This window comes from Panthera onca, chromosome B2 (genome assembly GCF_046562875.1).
Source record: "Panthera onca isolate mPanOnc1 chromosome B2, mPanOnc1 haplotype 2, whole genome shotgun sequence".
NCBI classification, from domain to species: domain Eukaryota; kingdom Metazoa; phylum Chordata; class Mammalia; order Carnivora; family Felidae; genus Panthera; species Panthera onca.
The window spans coordinates 14,757,275-14,772,129 of record NC_138343.1 but is presented as its reverse complement, the minus strand read 5'-3'; positions in this window follow the sequence as shown (position 1 = coordinate 14,772,129).

Below are 14,855 nucleotides of genomic sequence, written 5' to 3'. Positions count from 1 at the left end.
ACGGAAGTGAGACATACTTGGTGTGTTTCTGCCTCTAAAATATTTGAATCAGCAAGTGTCCTTGTAAATAAGAAGTTGACTTTTTGAGAGGATTTTGTTACGAACGTGCGTATTGCAAACGCATTTCCTTTATTACGCCTTAACAGAAGACCCAACTAATATTAATGATTTTCCTACTTCATATCCCACGAGTTGTATGGCAACCACGAAACAGGGTCAGGATAAAATGAGAAGTCAAAAAAAAAAAAAAAATTGAATTCTGGAGCTGGGCCGTGCGTGTTCTGGAGGTATTTACACTCTGCGAGGAGTGACGCTCTTCTCTGCGCCGTGTGCATCTATAAATCATATTTCAAATTCCGCACCAAATGAACTTATCAACAGCCTTTGCTCATGGCGTTCATTGCCTCTGACAGATCTATCCCCCAGCTGGTGTTGATTTCTCCCTGCACTGCAGGGAGATCATTAATCTTGTATGTTCTTTCATTCTGTGTGTTTTTTTTCTCTACTGAGATTTTAAAACAGATTGTGCCTGTTTCCACTGACCTTTGAGAGATTTGTCATGTGTCCTTTTTTTAAACAGGCTGTGTAAAAGCCAATTCCTTGAGTGTAGCGGGGGTCACGGGCAGTAATTCTGCCACCAGGGCGGTAGCCTTGATTTTGTCATCCTTCCCTACGGAAGAATCAGGGCGAGGCCACCGCCACAGAAGCATTTATTATTAAGCGTCTGAAGAGATGTTCTGGAACCATCCTGATTAGTGATTCTTCTCCAGGCCTGGTGAAGTCACTTCATCCTGCCTCCTGAGCTGCATTGATAAGGCACGGCAGATGCCGGCAGCCCCAGACTGACTGCCAATGCCAAGGGAGAAGGGGATTCCTGAGGAGCCCCACTGCCCCTGTAGACGTCTGTCCTTGAACCTCGTACTGGGCAGTTCTGTTCGCTGCCCAGAGAGGAAGGATTGTATCTGCACAACCCGCCAAGAGAAGGGCAGTAGAATTATCTAGTGAAGACAGGTGTTTAGAGAGATATCAGTGCTTGTGGATGAAAGAGTGGGTAGAGACAACCCACTGCGGGCTCAGGAAGCGCTTCCTTCTCCGTGGCTGGTTGTTTCCTTCTGAATTCTTTAGGACATTATTTAAAGTGCCCGTTTTAGATAAAGTTGCCATTTTCTCCAGTGAAAGGACTTTTGCTTTGGTATCATTCCTTACAAGTGGTAAGGATTCAACATTGATGGAATGTTTACGCTGCTTCTCACCCCACATGGAAACCCTTTGTAGGATTAAAAGCAAGTGAGGACAAGCCTGCAGAGAAAGAGAGGCCACATGCCTGTCAGATTCAGTCCCCTACCAAATCTCTCTTGCCCGTTCCATGTACCCAGGGCCTGTGAGTGGGAGGCGACCGCCGGGCGACCGCTCTGTAAGCAGCATTGAACTCTCCTTCTGCCCACATCTGGTGCAGCCACCCAATGAAGACGCTGCTTTTCCACCTTTGCAAATTCAAGTTGAACCCTCCTCCCATCCTCAATCATGATACCTTACTTGGACTCTTCCAATCACAGACATGGCTCTTTGCTTTCTGGTTTCCATCCTTTCTTCTTCTTCTTTTTAATGTTTATTGATTTTTGAGACAGAGAGAGATAGAGCATGAACGGGGGAGGGTCAGAGAGAGAGGGAGACACGGAATCCGAAGCAGGCTCCAGGCTCCGAGCTGTCGGTACAGAGCCGGACATGGGGTTCGAACTCACAGACCGTGAGATCACGACCTGAGCTGAAGTCAGACGCTCTACCGACTGAGCCACCCAGGCGCCCCTTCTTTTTGTAGATTTGATGTGAAGTGCTGTGCGGTCTCTGGCTACAAACTGGGGTTCTCTCGTAGCGATGTTGGCTCTATCCTGGCTGCACCTTCAGATGGCCTGAGCGCACATCATCATTCCGGGGATATTTGGTCCCAAGACCTTGCCACCCCACTGCCGTCCCCTCCAGCACGGATTCTACCTGGTTCAGCCCAACCCTTTGGGAAGAGACAAGAGGCCCAACTAAGAAGGCGATTAAAAATAGAATGTTCATGATTAAAAAAGAGTTTGCTAATATGTCGGAAAGAATCCAGTAATATCTACACGATGCTGGTCCGCTGTTGACTTCTCTACCCTTTACAAACTATTGTTGCTGCTGACAAAGGCAATAATAAAACTAGGTGGCTGCTGGGTTTGACTGTCTTTGTGTTTTAACTGTAGTGGGGGTTTCTGCCCGAGAAAGGCTAAGAGACAGAAGTTTGGTTTTCATCACGCCCTCTGAGCTGCCGACGGAGCATTTGGCCATGTGTAGAGGTGGTGAATTCTCCTCCCGCGTTTACTGACTATTCCGCTGGAGGGGTTAGGGAGGGCAGCTACGGAGACAAACCAGATACCCAAAGAGCTTGGGCTCAGAGAGCGTGTATTTCGGTGGGAGAAGAAAAGGATAAAGAAATACGCAGGCACGGAAATAAGAAAGTCTCGGATGGCCTACCACACACGGGGAGATCTCTCGGAGCCCTTGACGGGGATACGCTCGGACCCCTTCACCTCTAACTCGCCCCCCTTCTAGAAGCCGTCCTGTAACCAGCCCTCTCCCTGTGAGCTCCTCTCCCCACCGCGCCCGACGGCAACAGTCAGGCCCCACTCCATCTGGCAGCTCCAGATGGCTGAGGCTCCCTGGGCCTCAGTTTCCTCACGTATAGAATGGGTGTTTTAGCCTCAGTCTTCAGGGGCTTTTCTATCTTAACAGTTTTGAGGCCAAGCGGGGGGTGGTGGTGGTGAAATTGAGGCGGGGCAGGGGCAAAGGCGAAAGTTTTGTCTTCCCTCGATGCCTAGAAAGATGTGTGTGTTCTTTTGGGGAGACGTTTTAAGTTCCTGGAAGTCAGAGACCGCGTATCCTCTCCCTTACCCTTTTTTTTTAACAGTACTAATATGGGGCTGAGGGCCCAGAAAATACCTAATTAGGAGCTGCTTAACTAGCTAACTAACTAACGAGCTAACTAATGTCTGTATGTTCTTTCCCTCATCGTTGCCACCCTCACAGCCACCAGACAGAGCCAACTGGATGCCAGGACTTGTGCCATACGGTTGCATGCATCACCTCACTGAATCCTTGCTGTAACCTTGTAGAAATTAATAAATGGCAGAACTGGAGTCAAATCCAAGTGTAGACATCCGAGGTACTCTTTGGGTACAGTGTATATATATATATGTGTGTGTGTGTGTGTGTGTGTGTGTGTGTTTATTTATTTATTTTGAGAGAGACAATGAGACAGGGAGAGGGAGAGGGAGAGGGAGAGAAAATCCCAAGCAGGCTCCGAATCATGAGATTACGACCTGAGCCAAAATCAAGAGCCAGCCCCTTAACCGACTGAGCCACCCCAGGCGCCCCTGGGTACAGTACCTTGTATTTGATTTGGGGCAAATCTTTAGCAGCAGCTTCTATGTTCAAACAGCGGTCAAAATGAAAATCGTGGAAGCGGCAGGAATACAAATGGTGTTTGCGATCCCCAGCTGCTGCCCTTGTAAGGAGAGGCCTTCGCTCTTGAAGATGGTGATGGACACTCAGGGTCACGCTTCGGCTTTGCCTTTGAACTTCTCTGCCCGTCGCTGGACCGCGGTCCTGGCCTCCCCACGGAAGGGCAGATCTCAGGTCTGGGGGCAGACTCTTCCTTGGATGGTCCGCCCCCCGTCACAGCGGCTGCTCCTGTGTCTTTAGAATCCGAACGAGGCCCCGTCCGTCTCAAGGGTGTCTCGAGGTCAGGACTAGTGACACACCGGGCCAGATCATTCCATGCTCTGTGGGGCTTTCCCGCGGACTGTAGGATTCCCAGCCTCCCTGGCCTCTCCCCACCTGCTACCAGCAGCACCTTCAAAGTGGTAGCAGTAGAGAGTGTTTCCAGGCGTCGTAAAATGTCCCGAGGGAGGCGGACTCTCCTCTGACTGAGAACCGCTGCCTGGGTCACAAGTCTCCCCTTGGCATCTCGTCCTACCCGTTTCCATTTTCTCTCTCTTCGCAGCACCACGAGGTAACCAGGGTATGTCTGTTGAATGTGCATCTGTTTGCTGTGTGTGTCTCTCTCTCTCTCTCTGGCTTGAATGGACAGCCCAGAAGGGCGTGGGCTCTGTCTTATTCCCTGCCATGACTGTGACACCTATGACACTGTCTGATAACACTGTGACTGCTCAGTAAATATGAGCGAATGAGTGGGTGGGAGGAGGCAGGGCTGGAGAAGGCAGGAGAATAGTGCAAGACCCTGGACAGGAAAGGACAAGGTGTAAAGAGAGCAGGAGGGAGGGACCCAAGAGGCCAGAGGCCGGAGACCCTGCATGAGCAAGGATGCTGGGTGAGGAGGCAGCCGGAGCCCCCGGGCCCTGTGGGGACATGCTCTTTGGCACCCTGGCAGAGCTCTGCGGGGCGGCAGGCAGCAGACCCCTCTCTTTGCCAAAGCCCCGGCAGTATGTCTCTCCCTATGCCGTGTCACGAGGTTTTGCTTTCCGAGAACGAAGGCAAGTTCTGTGTCCTGCCCCGTGGCCGGCACCTGCTGAGGACAGACCCCCCCAAGAGCGCTTAACCCAAACCGGGTGACCCAGATGAACACGTGGACCCACAAGGAATCTGCATCGCATCAATGCCAGTGACCCTAAGCCCCTCTCGCTTCTCCGCGCGGATTTTCTTTCAGGTTTCCTTGCTCCCCAAGGAGGCGTCGGGGCCCCCAAGAGGCTGGTAGCAGAGGTGAGACTAATTACATGGGTGTAATGAACAGTGCAAAGCCCTGAGGAACAGAAACCACGGGCTCATTCACAGTTATTTTTGAGGACAGAATTATTTTGCTTTTGCTCAACTGGTTCATTTATTTAAATTCAACGAGATGATGATGGGTGTAAAAGTATTTGTTGAAGTGCGGAGTTCCATAAAACCCCGGGGGTGGTGGTGGGGGAGAGGGGGTAAGGTGTCGATACTATTGCTCTAAGAGGTAACCGTCTGCTGTCTTTTAACAAAGTTCTGAACAGGAGCGCAGTCAGTGTTTGCTGGCCGCTGAAGTGAAAAGGGCTTTGTGCCCCATGGGGAAGAGATTCTGCACTGGTTACTAATGATTCCTTTCAAGGAAGCGGGGGCCGTCAGCCCGTCCTTCTCCTGTCCCCCAGAGGGGGTGCCCCTGAGCTAGCTCAGGTGCCTTCCCCAGTTCCCCAGGGGGCCAAAGAAGCTTCTGTCTGTGTGGCTTGTCCAAAATAGCCGGCTCAAAGCGGGGATCAACAACAGACTACGGATGCAGGGCATTGGGAAGAGAAGACAGGGGACCACTGAAGCTGTTTCAGGCCTCACAGAGTGCTCACATACACCAGTGGCCTTTGATGACATTTTCCTGTTCCGTCTGAGAAACGGAAGGTCTTTTGAACAAATGCGGATCAAACTTGGCCGTTTAATGTTCAGAAAGGAAAGGAAAACAATGAGATAAAATAGCCTACCGTTACGCAGAGTGCCATCTTCTCTTGGGAAGAATGATTTTTGTAATGGGTGCCCCTTGTAGATGACAAAGCATGACAAAGAAAATGAAAGTTCATTTATCCTTTCTCGTCTTCTCCAGGGGGCTGGGCCACTCCGTTGGGTCTTAACCTCCTTGGCTCTGAGCCATGATTCTGTCTAGGTGATAAGGCCCTTCCTTTTCCACAGAAGCCACGCATCTCAAAAAATGTGTGCCCTGAAAATTCCATCAACTAAGAATTAGGTAGTCGGGGCGCCTGGGTGGCTCAGTCGGTTAAGCGTCCGACTTCAGCTCAGGTCACGATCTCACGGTCTGTGAGTTCGAGCCCCGCGTCGGCCTCTGGGCTGATGGCTCAGAGCCTGGAGCCTGCTTCCGATTCTGTGTCTCCCTCTCTCTCTGCCCCTCCCTCGTTCATGCTCTGTCTCTCTCTGTCTCAAAAATAAATAAACGTTAAAAAAAAAATTAAAAAAAAAAAGATTAAAAAAAAAAAAAAGAATCAGGTAGTGATTTAAGTCTAGGGTTTATAGCTTTTTATGGAGAGCCTGAAGCCCCAGCTCTGCTACTTACCCACGTACCGGAACTTTCTGAACCTCTATTATTTTAAAACCAGTGTGAATGTCTGTATCATTGTTTGATGGTGGGGGGCTAAATAGTATAATGTGTGAATAATATGGGTCACAGTACACAGGAAGTGCTCCGTAAGTGGTCGTAAAATTATCATCGTGTTTCCACGTTGGATGTGTGTTTTTTCCCATCGAGCACCTGCAGTCAAGTAAGGCCAGCGGGGCAACAATAAATGGTCTGGGAGATAATTACAGAAACGAAGCCACTGAGATGTTAACTCAGTCTACTCCAGGAAAAGGGCACGTCAGTTCAGAAGATGTTCATCAGATGCCCACCTTCCGCCTTGCGGTAAAAAATATGCTTTGAGTCTCTCCTATGCTCGTTCAACATGATGGGGAACACTTTTCTAAGTGGCGATTTTGTGGGTCCTGAGTCTTCCTGAAACCTTGTTAATGCTGAGTCAGATACGACTAGATATCTACTCTGAATTGTAGGCTACTTTGACCATGGGGTCGCGGCTGTAGGTTGGGGATAATAAGATTATAATTTATTATTCCTCCCTGCTCCCTCGGTCCAAAGATCCAGCCATTTTTCCGAGTCCCTTTTCTCTCAACGACTGCCGTGCCAGGACCTACACTGTGTCAAAGCGACTGACTCCTTCGTGACTCGGGGTCTTGTTAACGGAGGGGGTAGTCATGCAAACATTCCAAATAAAATATCTTTAGGCTGTGACGAGTAACTGAATTCTTACTTCTGTATGAGTAGCTCGCTAAATCAACCTCTCAGAGAAGTCCTGGGAAAAAAAATTTTTTGGGGGGTTCCAGAATTGAACTCTGCCCTCTTGTTAGGCTGGACTACTGGTTCTGTGCAAGTAAGGAAAGAAAATTCTCAACGTAGAAGTACTTTTGTAGCCTGGAGACGGTTTAATAATAAAAAATATTAAGAAGTTTCTCCTGGCTGGGGGCTAATTTACTCACCTGACGATGACTGGGATGTGGGGCTAATTTACTCACTTGACGATGACTGGGGTGTGGCCCTGTTGCCCCGTGAGATGCCTTACTCGGCTCAGCTCACAGAAATATGTCTTGCACTCAGCTGCCCTCTATTGGCTGGAACACAGATTATTCTCTCCACCAGCGGCTCCCTTGAAGCCTGAAGAATAATGACTTGTGTTCATGAATATTCATCTGGTGCATTTTGTACCTCTGGACCAAAATAAAGATCTGTTTGGATTTCAAATTAACACGTATTTTTAAAATTTTTTTTTTCAACGTTTTTTATTTATTTTTTTTGGGACAGAGAGAGACAGAGCATGAACGGGGGAGGGGCAGAGAGAGAGGGCGACACAGAATCGGAAACAGGCTCCAGGCTCCGAGCCATCAGCCCAGAGCCTGACGCGGGGCTCGAACTCACAGACCGCGAGATCGTGACCTGGCTGAAGTCGGACGCTTAACCGACTGCGCCACCCAGGCGCCCCCAACACGTATTTTTAAAGTAGGCTCCACACCCAGCACGGGGCCCAACATGGGGCTTGAACTCACAACCCTGAGATCAAGACCTAGGCTGAGATCAAGCGTCAGGCACTTAACCAACTGAGCCACCCAGGCACCCCACACCCCCTACTCTTTACCTTACCTCCTTACCTTGCCTAACTTTACTCCTCAGCACCTTTATCCCCTCTTACCTATATCTGTTTCTTTATTTGCCTTTTGTCTGTCTCCCTGATTAGAAGGTAAGCTTCATGAGATAAGGGACTTTGATTTGTGGCTGTACCCTCGGGCTTAGGAGAATGCCTGGCACATAGTAGGTGGTTTATAAATATTAGTTGAATACCTGAATGGAAACCAATTGTTGTGTCTTCGAACTGTACTGTGGTGAATGGTCAATGGCACCTGGTCCGGCCGTCTGGAGGTCTTCGATCCAGAAGAATGGTACCAAAAGGACTCTGGTTAGAAGAAGCCCAGTCACAACTAGTGTGTTATAATCTGGAGGAGGTCGGCTCTAGGGAGTCATTCCTTCTTATCTCTAGTGTTTGAAGATCTGTTGGGTGGAAAAAGATTGGCCAGTTCAATTTATTTCCAAAGAACGTATCAATTGGTAGAAGGCCCAGGGAAAGAATTTGGCTCAACGAAAATCTCAGAATCTGAAATAGTTTTGGACTATTTTAAGCATCATCCGAGGCGTTTAATCGTAGCCTCGAGAAACTTCTGTCAGGAGATGTTATCAATTGCAATGATTCTCAGGCCTGGGATGTTGTTAAAAACTCATTTTCCTGAGACTTTTCCCAGACAGAGTGAATCCGAGTCTCCAGAAGGACGTCCCAGGAATCTCTGTTCTATAATACGCTTCCTGGTGAGTTGGACGTGACCGTTTGCATCATAGGACTGGGGCAACTGAGACATCAGAGGGGTAGTTGGACTGAATTATCGTAAACTTCTAACCATGAGATTTCACGGCTCCAGAAGATCATAGAAGTTACTTTCTTCTTATTCATGGTGATAATGGTAAGTGAAGTCTCTGCTATGACCATCATCAGAAAAGAAAACCAAATCAAGAATGTCAGTATGGGGGCGTCTGGGTGGCTCAGTCAGTTCAGGTCATGATCTCGTGGTTCGTGAGTTCGAGTCCCGTGTTGGGCTCTGTGCTGACCGCTCAGAGCCTGGAGCCTGCTTCAGAGTCTGTGTCTCCCTCCCTCTCTCTCTCTGCCCCTCCCCTGCTCATTCTTTCTCTCTCTCTCGCTCTCTCAAGTATAAATAAACATTAACAAAATTTTTAAAAAAGAACGTCATTAGGGAAGCCTAGCAGATATTTCGATCAAATATAGAGTAAAACTCCATACGTTCTATCATCCTGCTGAGGGGAGAAATGACTAATCCTCAGATCCCATGCCCACTGATCCACCCTATAAATTCTCTATCGTGGAATAAATGTTTCTATATATTTCATGCCCAATCCTCAGGGCTCCGAGTCGAAACAGGTAATTGGTCAGCTCCTTTAGGGAGCGTTATCAAATGAAGAAATGTACTTTGAACCCTACTGAGGATTGCTCACTGCACTCTATCCCACCACCCCCTAATCTTCGTGTCGTTTGCTGAAACTTTGTGTCCCTGTTTTGGTCTTGCAGGAGGTTTGGTGATTAATATGGGGACTAGAGAAAGAAGTTAACGGTTAATTGCTCATCTTTCTTGGCTTTTATTTATTTATTTATTTATTTATTTATGTATGTATTTATTTAATCTCTGCACCCAACGTGGGGCTCAGACTCATGACCCCAATGTCGAGAGTCACATGTTCTACCAACTGAGCCAGCCAGGCGCTCCTCTTAGCTTTTTTTTTTTTTTAGTTTTTTTAACATTTATTCATTTTTGAGAGACAGAACGTGAGCAGGGGAGCAGCAGAGAGAGAGGGAGACCCAGAATCCGAAGCAGGCTCCAGGCCCCGAGCTGTCGGCACAGAGCCCGACACGGGGCCCGAACTCACGGACTGAGAGATCATGACCTGAGCCCAAGTCAGACATTTAACCAACTGAGCCACCCAGGCGCCCCTCCTCTTAGCTTTTAATGCAAACGATTTTTAGTTAGAAATTTGGACACTATTGGACAAATCCAAGCCTGCACTGGTCCATCCCCAATGAGCGCCCGATAATTATTAGTTATTGTGACGGTCACTTACTGAGTGCCAGGCCGAGGGTGTAAACATAAAGATCCGTCTGTGGGTGGGCCCTGCTCTCAAGGCGTGTGGAGTCCGGCTGTGATGACTCGATCACAGACATGTGACAAGTGTTATACTAGGGTCCTTTCCACTCATGCAAAGGGGTGTGTCTGGTATCCCCGTTCAGTCTGAGCAGACACGTGTGAATAAAGCCTATTACCTCCCCTGCTCAGGTCATTGATTTGCCTTGGCTCATAGGCCTGGTTGCTTTTGTGGGTTTTTTTTTTTTTTTTTTTGCGTGTTTTTGTTTTGTTTTGTTTTTTAACCAGAAGAAGGAGGAAGGGTATGCTTGGGCCCCAGGACACTGAAGAGAAAAACAAGAGCATGGAGAGGAAATGAATGGCAATCTTCCCCCACCTGATCCAGGAGGCCGGCTCTATGGAGAGTTGGGGGGCACAACAGAAGGTGAAAGGGAGCTCTACAGACTTGGGGTGCACACAGAGTGTCTTATGGCTCAGGTTCTCATAGAATGGAAGGAGAGATTTTTCTCTGCTCCTCCCCCGGCCAGAGAAGCCCAGTGAAGCAGAGGGACCCAGAATGAATGAATTTTCACAAGGGCATCCGCTGGGCAGAAGAGGGGTGCCTTCCTCAAGAAGACTTGGGGTATCATAGCTCCAGGTGAAGACCGAGACCAAAGTTCAACCACAGAGGCCTTGCTGAGGACCTTTGTGGTAGCCTTTGGGGGCCCACAAGAATCACTGGGGGACAATCTGAGGCTGAACTTAGGACTTGGGTCACCTCATTAGCAAGCTAGTAAAGCTCAAGTACTTTTTGGTGATTAGTTTGTATCACAGGCCGGGGAGGCCATGACCATTTCTGTTCTAGGAACAGAGAAAAGTGCCAGGGATCTGTGAGAGAGGCAAGGTGGATGGGGGCAGGGAAATCTGCTCTAAGGAGGATGCTCTGAACTGGGCTTTGCAGGATGAGTAGGGGTTGGTTGGGCTGACTCAGGTCAGTGCACATCTGAGACTGAGAGCGTTCTCTTTTGCGCTTCTCCCTGGCACCTTCTCATCTTTTTCTCAGCCTCCAGTGTCACCCAATGCTGTGTCGCGCCTTCCAGATCCACGGTGAGGCACGGTGCAGCTTTGGGGTCTCTCCCCAACCCAAAGGGCAGACCCCAGAAGACCAGTGTAGGTTCCTGAAACCGTGATTCTCCACTTGGCCCTAGATGACGTTTGGGATTGGCCTCAAATGCCAGAACAGGGAGCAGGAATCCTTCTCTGTCCTTGTCTACATTCATATTACATATTTACATAGGCACATATGAGGGACAGTGATTCTTACTAAACGCAACACGAGTTCTACTTGGAGACCCCTGCTCCCTTGACCTGTGTGCCGGCACTGTGGCCAGACAGCTGGGTGTGGGCAAAAGGGTGGCAGAAGACAGGTGGAATCCCAACCAGCAGCAGGGCAGGGCCGATGAATGAGAGGCACGGTAATGAACTGAGCGGCAGCCTATAGGGCAGGGAAACGCTTTAAGGACCACCCCTCCCCCCCCTCCCCCCGGGCCAGGCTTGAGATGGCTCTCCTAGGGAGCCTGGCCAGCGGGGGCGACAGCAGCAGATCACATGGATCTGTCCGTCACCAACAGGAAGGTGACGGAGTTGATTTTTGACCAAGAGTGTCAGGAATCATCTAATAGACTGTCCAGTATGAATCATCAAGGTTGGGAACGTGAGCCCCCCTGTCCCTGACCCACACACACACACACACACACACACACACACACACACTTCGGTTCATCTCCGCCCATGCAGGTGGGCACCGAGCTGTTCCCTAGCAGGACTTTGGGCACAGCCACACTTTCTGGGGACTGAATCTTTGGTAGCTGCAAAATGCAGCCTTCCTTACCCCTGGGGGCTTGGCAAGCATGTGCAGAGATTAGAAGATGTGCTCTTTCCTGTCAATCCGAAAAGACTCCGTTTTGCGAAAGCCAAACAACTGTCTTTAGGCGGTCGCTCTGCTGGCCAGGCAGGCGATGGCTTTGCCGCACAATTAAAAAGAACCAGGGGCGCCTGCAGGGCTCAGGCGGTTAAGCGTCTGACTTCGGTCTCTGCTCATGCTCTGTCTCTCTCTCTGTCTCTCTGTCTCAAAAATGAATACACGTTAAAAAAAGTAAGAAATAAAGAAAAAAGATAAAACCATTTCTTGTTCAGTTAGCGTTCTTCCTGCTGTTGTCGCACCTGCTCGGGGGACCCTGGGGGCTTTCCATCCTTGGACTCAGGATCCCGCAGAGGGGAGCTAGGGATCGTGTTCGTGTGCCCCACCTTGGGTTCATATACACTTATTTGATGTGTGGAGGAACGCGAGAGGGCCATGTCGACGTGCAAGGTGAACATCAGCTCCCTGAGCTTGCCGAGAATCGGACACTCCGTGAAGATTAATTATGGGCTCTGTCTTTTATGTGTTCTGTCATCTGGCAAACATCTCTCTTGCTCTGAGAAGTTCACGCAAATAATTAAAGCCAACCCGTCCTCTGTTTGGGGGCCCACCCGCCACCTGGACGCCCTTCACTGAGCGAGCCCAGGAAACCGGCAAAAGGAGGAAAGGAGGGAGGGACCGGGGACTGGGACTCGGCGTGGGAAAAGCGTGTCCCAGCTGGGGCACGTGTGACTCACCTGCGCACACAGTCTCCTGCTTCTGCCAAAACACCAGCAGAGCCCTGAATGCGTTTTTATCCCTTGGCAGGGTGAATTCAGTGGGAGAAATCCTTCCCACAAACGCTGCTGCCGTGAATTCAAATTGATTTCTTTCTGCTGTGCTACTATTTCGTTAACTCAGCACAGACTCCAGTCCACCCAGAAGTGAAAGACGAATGTTTGCTGGGCGTGGGTAGTGGGATTTGAACCACTCAAAGCCAACAGATATCCATGATGATATATTTGGGGCTGGCTGATAGGATGGGATAGCATGTGTTTTTGTTTTTTAGTAGAACAGGCATTTTGTCCACATGGGTAATTGTTTATTTTTTTATTATTATTTTTTTAATGTTTATTTATTTTGAGACAGAGAGAGAGAGAGAGAGAAACAGAGCACGAGAGGGGGAGGAGCAGAGAGAGAGGGAGACACAGAATCCGAAGCAGGCTCCGGGCTCTGAGCCATCAGCACAGAGCCCGACGCGGGGCTCGAACCCACGGACCGTGAGATCATGACCCGAGCCAAAGTCGGACGCCTAACCGACTGAGTCACCCAGGGGTCCCATGACATGGGTTACTTTTTAAATGCCTGAAAAAAACTGGAAACACGGTCATTAGATTCCTAGGCTAGCCCACCAAATCTTGTTTAAATGACACAGTGCCACACGGCAGGGCTGGCTCATTGTCTGCTGGAAACGCATCCCATATTCCTTGTTTTATACCGGTGGCAGCCTCTAATCTGAGAAGGACAGCACGGCCTATTTGTCCCACCTGGTCTGACACACATTCTGATGACAACGAGTTGAACCGATGACCTAGAGTCCACACGTGTTTCATTCATTCTTCTCGGAGCACGCAGCTCCGAAGGTACTCAGATGAATAAGCCAGAAATCCTGCCCTGAAGGAGTCCACAGTTGGGCGAAAAAGGTAGATGAGTAAACCCAGCCATTCCAACAGAGTGCACCTGTTGTGTTCAGGGTCTGCTCGAGCTGCTATGGGAACCCGGTGGGGCTCGTGCCTGCGGAGATGCTCCTGGTCAGAGAGACGAAATCAAAGCAGGAAGCAGGGCAAGGCCAGCCACATAGCGGCTCTTTAACGGGGGAACCTAATAAAATGATAACTTAAACAGCCTTGAGTTTACAAAACACTTTACGTACATGCCGATCGATTGGATCCTCACAAAAAATACGAAGGCAGAATTTGTATTTATCACCACCCAGTCGGTTTAGCGAACGTTGATTGAATGCCTACCGCACGCCAGGTACCTTGTGAGGCTTGGGGGAAAGCAGTGAGCAAAATCAGGTCCCTGTCCATGCGAGTCTACCCTCGGGTAGGAGGCCAGGTTACCCTCCGTGGTGACTTACTCATGATCACAGAGCTGGTTGGTGAGGAAACAGCTAATCCTAAGTCTTCTGTACTGTTGGATTTTCCATCTTGTTACTCAACTGCCAAACCGAGGACACAATCTTCTGATACCTTCCCAAGTATCCCCCAAATAACTCTGTTCTATCTACAGCTTCAACGCTGAGGAACAGATGTTGTCACCAGACACATCGTAATGGGGGCTTTTCAGCAATGCTTAACCCAGGGAAGATTTCAGATTCTACAACACCGGTTTGCAGGAATGGAAGACGTGGGAGAAATTAAGCCATCGTGGAGAAAAGGGATTATTTCTTCTTATACCCTACAATTATCAAAGCCCTGGAAGTGACTGATTTAACCAGACTACAGCATGCCTTATTATAGCCCATTCGACCTACGACTGTTGTCTCATATTTTAAAATGATTTCACAAAATTTTCAGAATATATTAAGTCATTTTTATTCTGGTGGTTGATCTATAGGTGAGGTTGAGAGAGTGGGTTTACTCTGTTTTTATTGGAGCCCCATACGAAGTGGTACCCTGATAAATGTCCATCGAGTGGCTGTCCAGAAAGAAAGTGGGCAAATACATACGCACATACATTTGTTATAAGTTTTATTGACACAAAGGATGGGTACCACACACTTTACAAATAATTACAAAATATAAAGCACTCTTTAAAAAATGTGTAACTCCAGGGGCGCCTGGGTGGCGCAGTCGGTTAAGCGTCCGACTTCAGCCAGGTCACGATCTCGCGGTCCGTGAGTTCGAGCCCCGCGTCAGGCTCTGGGCTGATGGCTCGGAGCCTGGAGCCTGTTTCCGATTGTGTGTCTCCCTCTCTCTCTGCCCCTCCCCCGTTCATGCTCTGTCTTTCTCTGTCCCAAAAATAAATAAAAAACGTTGAAAAAAAAATTAAAAAAAAATGTGTAACTCCAGGATGGTTAACATGCAGTGTTATATTAGTTTCAGGTGTACGATATATGATTGAACAATTCCATACATGACTCAGTGCTCATCATGATAAGTGTACCCCCCCCCATCCCCCCACCACCTCCCCTCTGGTAACGATTAGTTTGTTCTGTGTA